The following is a 14,842-nucleotide window of genomic DNA, read 5'->3' as shown; positions in this document are numbered from 1 at the left end:
AAGACAATAGCTCAATTTAACAATATGACAAAAATGTATATTAATAAAATATAAGTAAAATATAATTTAAAGAGTTTAAATAAGGGCTTCCAATACCTTGGAATAAGAAAAATAAAGAACATAGAGAGACTTATGGAAGTGAATGTTATGTCCTTATTAAAGCAAACAAATAAAGATCTAAAAACATGGAAACAACTAGAAATTTCCTGGTGGGGTAGGATAAATATTAGGGCTGCAACAACTAATCGATAAAATCGATAATAATCGATAATGAAATTCGTTGGCAACGAATTTCATTATCGATTAGTTGAATCGATTATTATCGATTATAAAATGAGGGTTTTTTCAGAGCAAACGCTCTGAAAATCCCCCTCATTATATAATCCGTTTAGTCTGACTCACCGTCTCACAGCAGCAGCTCCTACTTACTCCCCCTCCCTGTAATCACTGTGACAACTGGCCCCGCCCCTTCCTTCTCCAGGCCAGAACCACATGGCTGTGACACATCTAACTGTAAGTATTTGTATATATATAATATATATAATGTGTATGTGTGTGTATATATATATATATATATATATATATATATGTGTGTGTGTGTGTATATATGTATGTAATATATATATATATATTTGGGCTACTGAAAGCTAGGGGAGGTGGGGGTTAATTTAGGGGCAGTTATGGTTAGTGGGGTGTTTAGGGTTAATTTAGGGGCAGTTATGGTTAATTGGGTGTTTAGGGTTAATTTAGGGGCAGTTATGTTAATAGGGTGTTTAGGGTTAATTTAGGAGCAGCTGTGGTTAATGGGGTGTTTGGGGTTAATTTGAGGCAGTTGTGGTTAATGGTGTGTTTAGGGTTAATTTAGGGGATGCTGTGGTTGATGGGGTCTTTAGGGTTAATTTAGGGGATGCTGTGGTTAAGGGGGTGTTAAGGGTTAATTTAGGGGCAGTTATGGTTAATGGGGAGTTAATTTAGGGGAATCTCCAGACTCCTGGGCAGACAGCAGCATCAGCGCCCCCGTGTGGTGACAGCCTCTTACATCCACAATTTTTTCTGGATGTAAGAGGCTGACAAAACCTAGGCGCCAGGACAAAATTCTCTGTCGCCATGGCGACCTGGCGCCTGGGATTTGTCGAGCCCTGTTGTAGGTATAGAATAATAATGTATGGAAACAGAGCGTACCAGATACAGATCAACAGAATAACACACACCCAGCTTTGCAGGTATAGATCAATTGGAATTCACATATAAACTATAGGTATAGATAACCCCCTAACTTACAGGCATAGATCATAGGTTGCATACCCCAAAGCCAGCCCTGGTGTCCACATTGCCCACATAGAACCTGATCAGCACCCATATAACACACATATTACATCCCGGCCTGAGCCAACTTTGTCGCCTAACAGCTCATTGTAAGACATCTTTGTCGGCAAACAGCCCACCCTTCATGTGCCATCACTTAAACATCCATGACAGACACAAACACTTACACAGTTACTCACTCATTCACACTAATCATTTACACATATTCATTAATACAGTATCACAAATCATTCAAGCAATTCATCCACACAATTCTCATACGTATTCACACAATTCAGTCACACATTAATTCATTCTTGTACGCGTTCACACTAGCCCCTCTCCCTATCTACCCCTCCCCTCAGGGCCGGCCCAAGACATAATGTTTAAAAGTTTAAAATGCCGCCCCCCCGTTATCTACCCTTCCTCTCCCTCCCTGTTATCTACCCTACCCCCCCCCTTGTACTTATCTTTCAGCAGTCCTGCGGCGATTCTCCCTGCTCGGTCTCTGTGCCGGCTTATAATGCTGAGCGCTGGAAATGACATCATCTTCCGGTGCTCTGCATTACAAGCCGGCACGGAGACCGAGCTTGTAGGGCCGGCCCTGCCTCCCCTTCTTATCTCACTATGTACCCCCTTCTCACTGCCTTACCCCCTTTCTCACAATGTATCCCCTTCCCCACTTCTCAATATGTACCCCCTCTCCCCCTTCTCACTATCTATCCCCTCTCCCCCTTTCTCACTGTCTAACCCCTTTTCCCCTACCATCTCTGCCCCTTCTCACTACCTACCACGCTTCACAGCTGAGCGCCGGAATAGGACATCATATTCCGGCGCTCAGCATGAAACGCCGTCACCGCAATGGAGTCACGGAGAGTGAGGGGCGCCGAGCGGTTGCTGAAAACTTTACGAGCGCCCCTGCCCGGGACTTAAATTAAAACATCGGGTTTGTTAAAAGACCAACAATCTAAGTTGGAAAAATAAAATGGAACAAATGGAACTGAAACTAAGTGACCTAGAAGATCGATCAAGACGTAATTTAAGATTAAGAAACATTCCAGAAAAAATAACTCAAGAAAAATCCAGAGTATATTTAAGAGATTTGTGGAAATTCATGGTAATAATTATGGAAACATATAATAAAAAAATTGAAAGTCTGTACCGAATATCCAAACCGACGATGATACCAGACAATCAACCGCAAGACCTAATTATAATATTCCAATCATATTTTAAGAGCTAGTAGAAACATTGAAATAAAAGATGAAAGATTCAAGGATATCATAGCGCTACAAGATATTTCATACCATAAAAGGAAAATGTAATCACATCACATCTATCTTGAGACAAAAGAACACTAAATATTCATGGGGTTTTCCAACAGTCATCAATGGGCTAACAGAAACTTTGTATTCTATAGAAAAAGCGCAAACATGGTTAAACTAATAATTCTAATAAAGAAATTAGAATGAAGCCTTTGGGACGAAGGACAGAAAGTTTAATTTTTTTAGTCAATAATGGTGTACTGGTTTAGTAATAATATATCGGAGTAGTGGGGAAATATGTTTGTATGTTTTTTTGTTTGTTTTTTTTTGTTTATTTTTATTACAATTTAACCCCTTAATGACAAAGCCCGTACATGTACGGGCTCAAAATGCATTGTTTTCAATGGGTTTAGGGACCGCCCATTGTCATTAAGGGGTTAAAATATCCGCCACTAAGGAAATGGGTCACTTATATAAGGTCTTTTAAATATGTAGAAATGCTTTAGACAATAATAAAGGACTGGTTCAGTAATAGTACTATACTTGAGTTGAGTTTCTACCAAAAAGTTCTACCTTGGTTTCATCTGACCATATGACATTCACCCAATCTTCTTCTGGATCATCCAAATGCTCTCTAGCAAACTTCAGACGGACCCAGAGATTATGTAATCCTATGATAAAAGACTACACAATTTTCTCAAGGGTTCACTCAACATACTCAAGAATTGACATGATATTGGGGGACCCCATAATGGCAGAAAAGTTAAAACAAAGAGAAATTAAACCCAATAATGGCAGAAAAGTTAAAACAAAGAGAAATTAAACCATTTGTCTGGTCAGATCATGATATGGTAATAATAGACATTACAGAAGGGAAATTAATCCAACCTAAAACTTCATGGAAGATAGATGAATCTATCCTCCAGAATAAAAGTAATTTTGATTATTTACAAAAATGACAATACTTTTTTGAAGAAGATTCTGGGGAACGATTAGATGCGACCACAAATTGTTGAGCATATAAAGCGGTGATAAGAGGATCCAGGAGGCTATTATGTCTCTATATAGATCACCTTCAGCAAGAACTGTGGGTTCGAATATTTGTGCAGACTGGTTTAAATTGAATAATGGCACAAGACAGGGTTGCCCCCTATCCCCAATCCTTTATGTTTTAATAATATAAATTCTAGCTCTAAAAAATGGGATAAATAATAACATTAAGGGTTATCCAACTAAACAAGGAGAACTGAAGATATAATTACATGCTGATGATAGCTTGGTAAATATGACAGATCCAATTAATTCTTTACCTAATTTAATAAGTGTAATGGAGGAATATAGTGTTGGGGTAAATACAAAGTATGTATATCTGTAATTAATATGTACTTGATTAAGTTTATGTGTGTATATATGTATGTATGATAGCTGCAAGCCACTTAGGGGGGAAGTAACAGGAAGTAAGAAGATGTCACCTATACACAATGTAGAGAAGGAAGGAAATGCATCACCTGGAGATAGGCATGGGAAACATAGCAAGTCAATAACATCACACGGTGGAGTCTTGGGAACACAGGACAGGGACCTCATTTACACATCAATAGAGAAATCCCTTAAAAATACATTGTAGAAACACACACGAGGAGACTGGATTGGTGAGTCTCACCTTTGGTACATCACCCACACAGCATACACACTTAGCAGCAGATATTAGATAGATGGGATGTTTGTGAGTGGTATGAATGATTGTCATCTGTATTTCACTGTAACTCTGGTTTTGTCTTTGCTGTAACATTAATCTGGGCAGATTCTAATTAAAGCTCTCTCTCTGGTAAGAATCTTGGGTTGGCTGTTTTATTGTAATATCGAGTAGAAAACCTTAGTAGAACTAGACATATATATTATCTGGAAAAGGGGATACGGTTATATGTTAGTTCTTGGAGGAGGTAACAAGGGTATTACATTTATCATTAATACACAAGGCAGAGCGGATTATTCTCCACGCATATCAATTGGTGGTATTGGTTTGAGAGAGGAGAAGTATATACAACATATAGTGCAATGTCAAATTATAATTTAAATATAACAAAGACAATAGCTCAATTTAACAATATGACAAAAATGTATATTAATAAAATATAAGTAAAATATAATTTAAAGAGTTTAAATAAGGGCTTCCAATACCTTGGAATAAGAAAAATAAAGAACATAGAGAGACTTATGGAAGTGAATGTTATGTCCTTATTAAAGCAAACAAATAAAGATCTAAAAACATGGAAACAACTAGAAATTTCCTGGTGGGGTAGGATAAATATTAGGGCTGCAACAACTAATCGATAAAATCGATAATAATCGATAATGAAATTCGTTGGCAACGAATTTCATTATCGATTAGTTGAATCGATTATTATCGATTATAAAATGAGGGTTTTTTCAGAGCAAACGCTCTGAAAATCCCCCTCATTATATAATCCGTTTAGTCTGACTCACCGTCTCACAGCAGCAGCTCCTACTTACTCCCCCTCCCTGTAATCACTGTGACAACTGGCCCCGCCCCTTCCTTCTCCAGGCCAGAACCACATGGCTGTGACACATCTAACTGTAAGTATTTGTATATATATAATATATATAATGTGTATGTGTGTGTATATATATATATATATATATATATATATATGTGTGTGTGTGTGTATATATGTATGTAATATATATATATATATTTGGGCTACTGAAAGCTAGGGGAGGTGGGGGTTAATTTAGGGGCAGTTATGGTTAGTGGGGTGTTTAGGGTTAATTTAGGGGCAGTTATGGTTAATTGGGTGTTTAGGGTTAATTTAGGGGCAGTTATGTTAATAGGGTGTTTAGGGTTAATTTAGGAGCAGCTGTGGTTAATGGGGTGTTTGGGGTTAATTTGAGGCAGTTGTGGTTAATGGTGTGTTTAGGGTTAATTTAGGGGATGCTGTGGTTGATGGGGTCTTTAGGGTTAATTTAGGGGATGCTGTGGTTAAGGGGGTGTTAAGGGTTAATTTAGGGGCAGTTATGGTTAATGGGGAGTTAATTTAGGGGAATCTAAATCCTGGGGGCAGTGAAGTGACATATCTGGGGGTATAAGGCATATACAGTATATAAGGCATATGTGGGGAGGGCAGTGTGGCATGTCTGGGGAGGACGGAGTGGTGTATCAGGGTGTATAAGGCATATCTGGGGGTAGAGTGGCATATCTGGGGGTAGAGAAGTGGCATGTCTGGGAGGCAGGGTGGCATGTCTGGGGAGGATGGAGTGGGGTATCAGGGGATATAAGGCGTATCAGGCACAGTGGCAGATGTGGGAGGCAGCGTGGCGTGGCAGATGTGGGAGGCAGCGTGGAGTGGCAGATGTGGGAGGCAGCGTGGCATATGTGGGAGGCATTGTGGAGTGGCAGTTGTGGGAGGCAGCATGACGTGGCATATGTGGGGAGGGCAGGGTGGCATGTCTGGGGAGGATGGAGTGGTGTTTCAGGGGGTATAAGGCGTATCAGGCACAGTGGCATGTGGGGGGTAGAGTGGAGTGGCAGATGTGGGAGGCAGCGTGGAGTGGCAGATGTGGGAGGCAGCGTGGAGTGGCAGATGTGGGAGGCAGCGTGGAGTGGCATATGTGGGAGGCAGTGTGGAGTGGCAGATGTGGGAGGCAGCGTGGAGTGGCATATGTGGGAGGCAGCGTGGAGTGGTATATGTGGGAGGCAGCGTGGAGTGGTATATGTGGGAGGCAGCGTGGAGTGGTATATATGGGAGGCAGCATGGAGTGGTATATGTGGGAGGCAGCGTGGAGTGGCAGATGTAGGAGGTGGTGTGGTATGTGTGGGAAGCAGCGCAGAGTGGCAGATGTGGGAGGCAGCGTGGAGTGGCAGATGTGGGAGGCAGCGTGGAGTGGCAGATGTGGGAGGCAGCGTGGAGTGCTGTGGTAGGCAGCGTGGTATATGTGGGGGGGCAGCATGGCATGTCTGGGCTCAAATGTGCATATATTGGGGGGCTGGTTGGGAAATAAAGACAAGAAATGTATTATCAAAGTTTTTTTATTCTGCTGTTTGTATTTAACATCATTTGTTTATTAAATTATTTTAAATAAATGAAAAATTTACATTCATTTTTTTTTATCCGATTAATCGATTAATCGAAAAAATAATCGGCCAACTAATCGATTATTAAAATAATCGTTAGTTGCAGCCCTAATAAATATAATAAAATCTTATATATTACCAAAATTGACATATCCATATGCTCCCCCTTAAGATTCCACAAAGTTGGTTGACAATGTTACAGTCCTGGTTTTGGATTTTCTTTGGAGAGGGAAAAGGCCTCAAATTAAAGTAAAAACGATGGCTGGCAAAACAAATAAAGGGGGGCTTGGGCCTATAATTCAAACATGCTATGAAGCTAATGTAATTTTCCTTATTTCTTTATGACAAAAAGATGAAATGAAAGCGGAAATTTGGTGGATACTTGATGCAGAAACCACACAATTGAAAGATTTAAAAAGAATATGTCGGGGGGCGTGGCTTGCCTTGCTTAGAGATGGCAGCTTGATTCCTCTGCTCCGCGGTTAACTCACCTAGAATCCGCATCCATCCTTCGCCTTTTCACAACATGGGCAGATTGAAACGTCCATCTCAGCGCCAAGACACCCCAGACACGCAGACGAGGCAATCGGGGCAGTCGCTCCGGTCTTATTTTCATACACCGGCAGCCCTGGGCCCGCAACCGCCATCGCCTAACATGGCGCCCTCACCGGCCAGCACGGCCTCCTCGGATGATGCCCCCCGATCACCACAACTCCGGGACCCGACACCGTCAACCTCCGACCTCCAGGAACTGTTCCGCTCTCTGCCCACCAAGACGGACTTTAGCAACCTCGTGGCTGAGGTTAAACAGGCCCTTCACGAAGAAGTTGCGGCCCTGAGAGCAGATATCGCGGGAGTGGAGAGGCGCACTACGCAACTGGAGGCTTCTCATGCTCGCACCGCGCATCAACTCACTGATCTTCGTCAATCCTCTACACACTTGACCGGCCTGGCCTCGGATCTACTCCGCTCGATTGAAGACCTCGAAAACAGAGGTAGGCGGAATAATGTGAGGGTGCGGGGCCTTGGTGAAGCTGAGGGCCCGGAAGATCTTAGAGCTTTATTACAGCGGCTCTTTAACACCATATTGGGCCGACCACTTGATACCCTGATCCGCTTAGATAGAGCACATCGTGCCCTGCGGCCTCGTGGTAACCCTGTCGACCCCCCCAGGGATGTAATATGTTGCTTCCAGGATTTCCTCCTAAAGGAGGAGGTGATGTCCAAGGCCAGGGGTTCGCGTACCTTCGCCTTCGAGGGCCACACAATTGCACTGTTTCAAGACCTATCCCCTATCACACTTCGGAATAGGAGGATGCTGCGACCACTTACTGCCGTGTTACAGGATAGAGGTATACGGTACCGCTGGGGATTCCCATTTCAACTCCTTATAACGCATGGGGGCTATACTCATACTGTACGCCGGCACAGAGACATCGCAGACGTTCTCAATGCCTTGGGCCTTCCTGCGCTTCATGTGGAGGACTGGCAGAATCCTTCCCTTCTCTCTGGAAATGTTCCCTTACGGGGCCCACTGCCTAGACGCCAGGGAGCTGAGTGCAGGGTCGGCGCTGCCGAAGGAAGTCATCTCCCGCATACCCGTGAGGAATGATTATACTGTATGTTCCACGCGTTTGCCGACGAAATTCGCAGAGGACGTCACATGTACTATTTTCGGGACACCTCATATTATAATATGCGTATGATTTAATTTAATGTTTTTTTTTTTTTTTTTTGTTTGTTTTTGTGGCCTCCTCCTCATCCAGCTTCTGGCGGGTCTCACTGCTTGGTGGGACACACTGCCATACTTTGGTATGAGGTTCGCGTCGGGCAGCCCGTCTCCTACACGTGTGACGTGTGCGCCTAGTTTGCCCTATTCCGCGTCTCAGACACTCGCAACCTGACACACTACACACTACATATCTACACATCTATTTTTTTTTTTTTTTGCCTCCTTACTGTCTCGCCGCGCGACGCACATTGACGCGTTGGCACGACAAGGATCGCGTCGGGCGATCCGTTTCCTACGCCTATGGTGCGTGCGCCTACTGGGTCATACCAGGCCCTGTTGCACATTTCACACACCCATAACCTCACACTATACATGTTTCCGGAGGTAGGTGCGACCGGGGGGGGGCACACTGAAGGACAAGTAGAAAGATATCTGTATGATTTTTTTTTTTTTTTCTCTTCTGGCGGGTCTCACTGCTTGGTGGGACGCACCGCCATACATTGGCATGTTGGCACAGCGAGGTTCGCGTCGGGCGGCCCGTCTCCTCCACGTGTGCGCCTATTGGGTCTCACCCCCTGCCCTATTCTGCGCCTCAGACACTCGCAACCTGACACATTACATATCTACACAACTGTTATTATTTTTATTTTTTTTTATTTTTATTTTTTTGTTTTTAATATATGTATATGCATATATATATTTTTGTTTGTTTGTTTGTTGCTCTCACACACTCGGGACGGGTTAGTGTCGTTCGCTGTTACGTGATGATACTCAATTGTATGTTATATTGATTGTTGTGGATTATACGGGTGGGCTGGTGTTTGTTTTGCCTGCTCATTGTACACGGTTTCACCTGGGAGGCTGGTTGGGTGTTTCTATGCCATACTTATGCTCTATGTTGGATGGTAATACAATTTATTTTATGTCTATGAGTTTTCACCGCGCAGATACAGTGAATTTCCTCTTATACTGTTTACTCGACATTTTGTTTCTTTCAATCTACTGACCTCTCTGGTTAGGTTTCCACTTCCCTTAGCAACTCGGGATTACCCTGGGCGTCGGACTTCGGATTCTATCCGGAGTTTACAGGGAACGCTCTTCCCGGTTTTTGCTGTAGTGACCATCGTCGGGGGCCTCTGCCCTCTCGGTTCCCTGGGGTTTTAGGATCCTCTGACTTCTCCTCCCTTCCCCCCCCTTTTTTTTTTTTTTCTCCCTTCTTCCCCTCTTACCTCTCCTCCTCCTCTTCGCCTCAGGGCCTTCCAGTATGCCTCGTTGTGACTCGCCCTTTCGGCAATCGCCCCTAACGGTCCAGAGCTACAATGTGCGTGGCCTTAATATTCCTGAAAAGAGGTCTCGGTTGTTCCGGGAACTCCGTCTAGCTAAGGTATCTGCGGCCCTCTTGCAGGAGACCCACTTCAAGGAGTCTCACGCACCTGCTTTGCGGAACCCCGCTTTTCCTTTGATTTATACCAGCAACTTCCCGGCCTCGAGGTCTAGAGGCACAGCTATATTGTTTTCTCGTCACACTCCTTTCATCTTATCTGAGATGAGGGGAGACCCCGAAGGTAGATACACCTTTGTTAGGGGTACCATACGGGACCAGACCTTTACGTTTGCTTCCATATACCTCCCCAACTCGGGACAGTGTGCCTCCCTCTCTCGCATTCTCCGCTCCCTTATGGAGTTTAAGCAGGGTATCCTGGTTTTGGGAGGGGATTTTAACATGCCGCCTGCTCCCTGTGTGGACACCTCCTCCGGCTCCTCGCGCGCCCCGCCGTCTCAAACTCAACGTTTCAATTCTATCCTGCATAAACATAGATTAGTTGATTGCTGGAGGGCCTTCCATCCGGAAGATAGAGACTACACCTGTTTCTCCCCTCCGCATAGATCTTACTCCAGAATTGATCTCCTCTTAATGGAGTATTATCATTTAGACCTAGTGGTGGATTGCACCATTGGGACGGCGGGATTGTCGGATCACTCCCCGGTTGCTCTGCGCCTTCATGCCCACTTGTTCAAACCGCGTGTCACCTCCTGGCGCCTCAATGAGACGCTCCTATCTGACGAGGATACGGCACAGGCAGTTAATGAACAGTTAGAACACTTTTTTCGGGAGAACGCGGAGTCTGGGGTAGGCCACTCCGCCTTGTGGGAGGCCCATAAATGTACAGTACGGGGAGTCTTTATTAGTAGAGCTGCCCATCTGAAGCGTTTGCGGTCTGGGGAAATTACGTCCCTTTCGACTCAGATCGCCTCTTTGGAGCAACTTCATAAACAATCTTGTGATGAACGTACGTACTTAGAGTTGACGACACTCAGACGGCGGTTAAGCACCCTACTCAATTACAAAATTCAGCGCTCTTTCCAACACACTAAGTCGGTTTTTTATGAGCACGGCAACAAGAGCGGGCGCCTACTGGCTAACGCGCTCCGAGCTAAACAACGCTCGATTTACATAAGCAAGATTAAAACGCACCAAGGCTTCACCTCTTGTTCCCCTTCCGACATTTCCAACTCTTTCTGTCATTATTACCGATCGCTCTACGGCCTTCAAAGCGTCTATTCGGGGGAGCACCGGACCTCCCTTATCAGGGACTATCTGGACACGCATATCCGTCGCAAACTGTCAGACTCTCAAGCGGAGGCGCTTGAGGGGGAAATCACCGACGAAGAAGTCTCGGCCGCCATGAAATCCATGGCTGCTGGGAAGGCCCCGGGTCCAGACGGGTTCCCTCTTCGATACTATAGGGCTTTTTGGAATCACTTGCAGGGACCTTTCCTAGCCTTGCTCAATGCCATCAGGAGTGGTGAACCTCTGCACCCTCACTCACTTATGGCAACTATTTCGGTATTGCCTAAAGAAGGGAAAGACCCCTTACTGTGCCAAAGTTACAGACCGATCTCCCTCCTAAATACCGATCTGAAACTTTTTGCAAAGGTTTTGGCGACCAGGCTTCAACGAGTTTTGGGGTTCTTGATCCACCCTGATCAGACGGGCTTCCTCGCTGGTAGGGAGGGTCGTGATGGCACCTATAGAGCGCTCAACACTATCCATGTCGCACAGCTCACCGGTCAGAAGATCCTTCTCCTGTCTACAGATGCGGAGAAGGCATTTGATCGGGTGGGCTGGGACTTCATGTTCCTAACTCTTCGGTCTATGGGTTTTGGCCACTCTTGGATGCACTGGGTCACCTCTTTATATTCGCTGCCCTCCGCCCGCGTCCGCGTAAATGGAGCACTAACAGCACCGTTCCAGATTTTTAATGGTACACGGCAGGGCTGCCCCCTGTCCCCCCTCCTATTTGCCCTCACCCTTGAACCCTTTTTGCAGGCTATCCGGCATAATCCTAGCATTCACGGCCTGGCCTGCTCAGGTCGTACCATGAAAGTATCCGCCTACGCGGATGATCTCCTATTCGCAGTATCACAGCCTCTCATTTCATTGCCGCACATCCATGAAGAGCTGCGAGTCTATGGCTCCCTCTCCAATTTCAAAATTAACACGGGTAAATCCGAGGCCCTAGATGTTTCTTTGCCACCGGGAGAGGCGCGGACGATCCAGAGCTCTTTTTCATACCGATGGTGCCACCTCAGCATTAAATACTTGGGGGTTTGGGTGCCGAGGGACCTCTCCACTGTGTTCGCGGCTAACTTCCCCAATCTACTAATGCAAATCAGGAAAGATTTGCAGCGCTGGTCACTCCCCCACATTTCGTGGCACGGCAGAATTAATGTGCTCAAAATGAATATACTCCCACGGGTTCTGTACCTATTTCAAACTCTACCCATAGCCATACCGAGGGTCTTCTTTGCGGAGCTTCGCTCCTTGATGATTCGATATGTCTGGAGGAATAGATCCCCCAGGTTACGATATGCTGTACTCACCCGCTCGAAAAACATGGGGGGACTTGCTCTGCCTGACTTTCTCACTTATCGTGCCTCCCACCTGCAACGAGTCATGGACTGGAATTACCACCCGCCCTCGAAATTATGGATAGCTCTGGAGCAATCCACCACGTGTTTCCCTCTTTCTACCTGCATGTGGCTTCGCCCTGCAGCCCTGTTGGCGTCTACCTGCACTAATCCGTTTGTTCGTGCCACTCTGGCTGTATGGAGATCCCGTCAGGTTGGGGGGCTCCTCTCCTCTTTCCCCTCCCCGCTGACACCCATAGCAGGCAATTTGGACTTTCCTCCAGGCTTGGAAGAGGGATACCTACACTCAATGGGCTTAGATCCCAAGTCCCGTGCCTCTGACTTCTGGGACAACGGTGCTCCCCTGGTCGCTGAGAAGGCTTTCCCGTCACCCGGACCTAGCGTCCTCCACAGATACCGCTTTTCTCAACTCATACACTACGTCAATTCGCTCCCGGGTAAACATCACCTCTCCAGGGACCTTACCGCCTTTGAAAGGTTTCTCCAATTGGAGAAGATGCCGAGGGGAGGGATCTCAGCCTCGTACCAGCTACTAAACACGGGTACTCCCGCTGCGCCGCCCCCTTTTATGGGTGCGTGGGAGGAGATCCTTGGGGAATCACTCTCTGAGCAACAGTGGGAAAAGATCTGCATTCTCACACACAAGAGCTCTATTGCTTCCAAATTCCAGGAAACGGCCTATAAGATTCTCACTATGTGGTATAGGACCCCAGTGTACATTAATAAGATATGCCCGGGGAGTGATCCGACTTGCTGGAGATGCGGAGAGGAGCTTGGTACGTTTTTGCACATATGGTGGGACTGTGGGAAGATCCGGCCTTTCTGGCGGGGTGTTGTGCGCGGAGTGGAGGAGGTGTCGGGGCGAGAGGTGTCCTGCACCCCTGGTTTTTGCCTAATCTCCCATACTGATGCTTCCCTGACCTCTTTGAAGCGCTCCGTTACCAGGCATCTTCTCAATGCGGCCCGCTCCCTGATCCCTAAACACTGGAAATGCACTGAACCTCCTTCACTACGACATTGGGTGGCTCAGGTGGAGGAGATAAGGGCGATGGAAGAATTGATCCACCTGTCTAATGACAGGATGGAGGCATATACTAAGGTCTGGGCTGCCTGGCTCTCGTTCCAGTCATCACCTGCACTGGCAGAGCTCCTGAGGTGATACCCCTCCTTGTCTCTTTTCCTCCACCCTTACCTTTTTTTTTTTTTTTTTTTTTTTTCTTTTTCTCCTGGGGCCCGGGAGGGAGGTGGCCTTCTCCTGAGGCGATGTGTTTCGGTGATCTTGATACCGAATCCCCCCCCCTTTATGTTCCTATAGTGAATTATTATCTGTTTCTCCACCCCCATTTCATGGTTCCCCCCTGATCTGACGCAAGTGTGCTATTATCATCTGTGGTCTCTGGCTCGTGAGACATACATATTGTTCTATGTGTTTGGGAACATTTGTTTTCCCTCGACGCCTGCAATTTTATGATCTGTATCTCTATGCATTCAGTTATACATCGCGATTGTCATACTGCTCGTTTACTTCTGTATGCCTCCATATGTTTTCACTGCAATTTTTTGCTGTCTGTCCTCTGATGCAATAGGTTACAGAAATCGCACATTTACTGACCACCATTGTCTCAATGTTCTTTATGTCTTACCCTTTGTTGTTGTATTCCTTCTTTGTCAATAAAAACGTTATTTACCTAAAAAGAATATGTCACGTACAAGTAGTTTGGAGACACCGTGGTCAGGTAGGACTCCAGGACAGAACAGTTCAGACAAGCCGAGGTCAGGATTCCAGAGAACAGGATAGCCGGTATACGTAGCCGAGGTCAGGATTAAGGAGATCAGGATAAACGATAAACAAGCCGAGGTCAGGATACAGGATAACAACGTAGTCAGGCAAGCCGAGGTCAAACACAGGAATCAAGAAGGTAAACGCTATCTGGGTGCTAGCACAAGGCATAGACGACCATCAGAAGGCAAGGTGAAACTGGTCTGAGGGGTTTAAATGGAGAACCGCGGAGGAAGTCTGAATCTCCCATCAGCCCCTCATGACCTCACTTCCGGTGTCTGTGAATCGCGGCCATCTTGTGGATGGCGTAATCTCCCTTCATAAATTCCCGCAGTATGCGAGTTCGCCACTAGAGGGCGCGTGCGCGCAGGACGCCGTGTACCAGGAGGTCTGCCTCTCCTGCGCGGCACTTCAGAGGAAGGCAGTGGAAGCGGCCTTGCGGTAGAGGGGGGTCTCCCTCTCCCTCGTGGCGGCTGCTGCAGAGGTGGCCGTGCGGTGGAGGGAGGTCTCCCTCTCCTTCGTGGCGGCTGCTGTGGAGGTGGCCGTGCGATGGAGGGGGGTCTCCCTCTCCCTTGTGTCGACTGCTGCGGAGGTGGCCGTGCGGTGGAGGGAGGTCTCCCTCTCCCTCGTGGAGGCTGCTGCGGAGGTGGCCGTGCATTGGAGGGGGGTCTCCCCCTCCTGCGTGGCGGCTGCTGCGGCAACATGGGAGCTGAGGGCAGGTGGGTAACAGTACC

Source organism: Spea bombifrons, chromosome 12, assembly GCF_027358695.1.
Source record: "Spea bombifrons isolate aSpeBom1 chromosome 12, aSpeBom1.2.pri, whole genome shotgun sequence".
Lineage (NCBI taxonomy): Eukaryota > Metazoa > Chordata > Amphibia > Anura > Pelobatidae > Spea > Spea bombifrons.
This window is presented reverse-complemented; position numbering follows the sequence as displayed.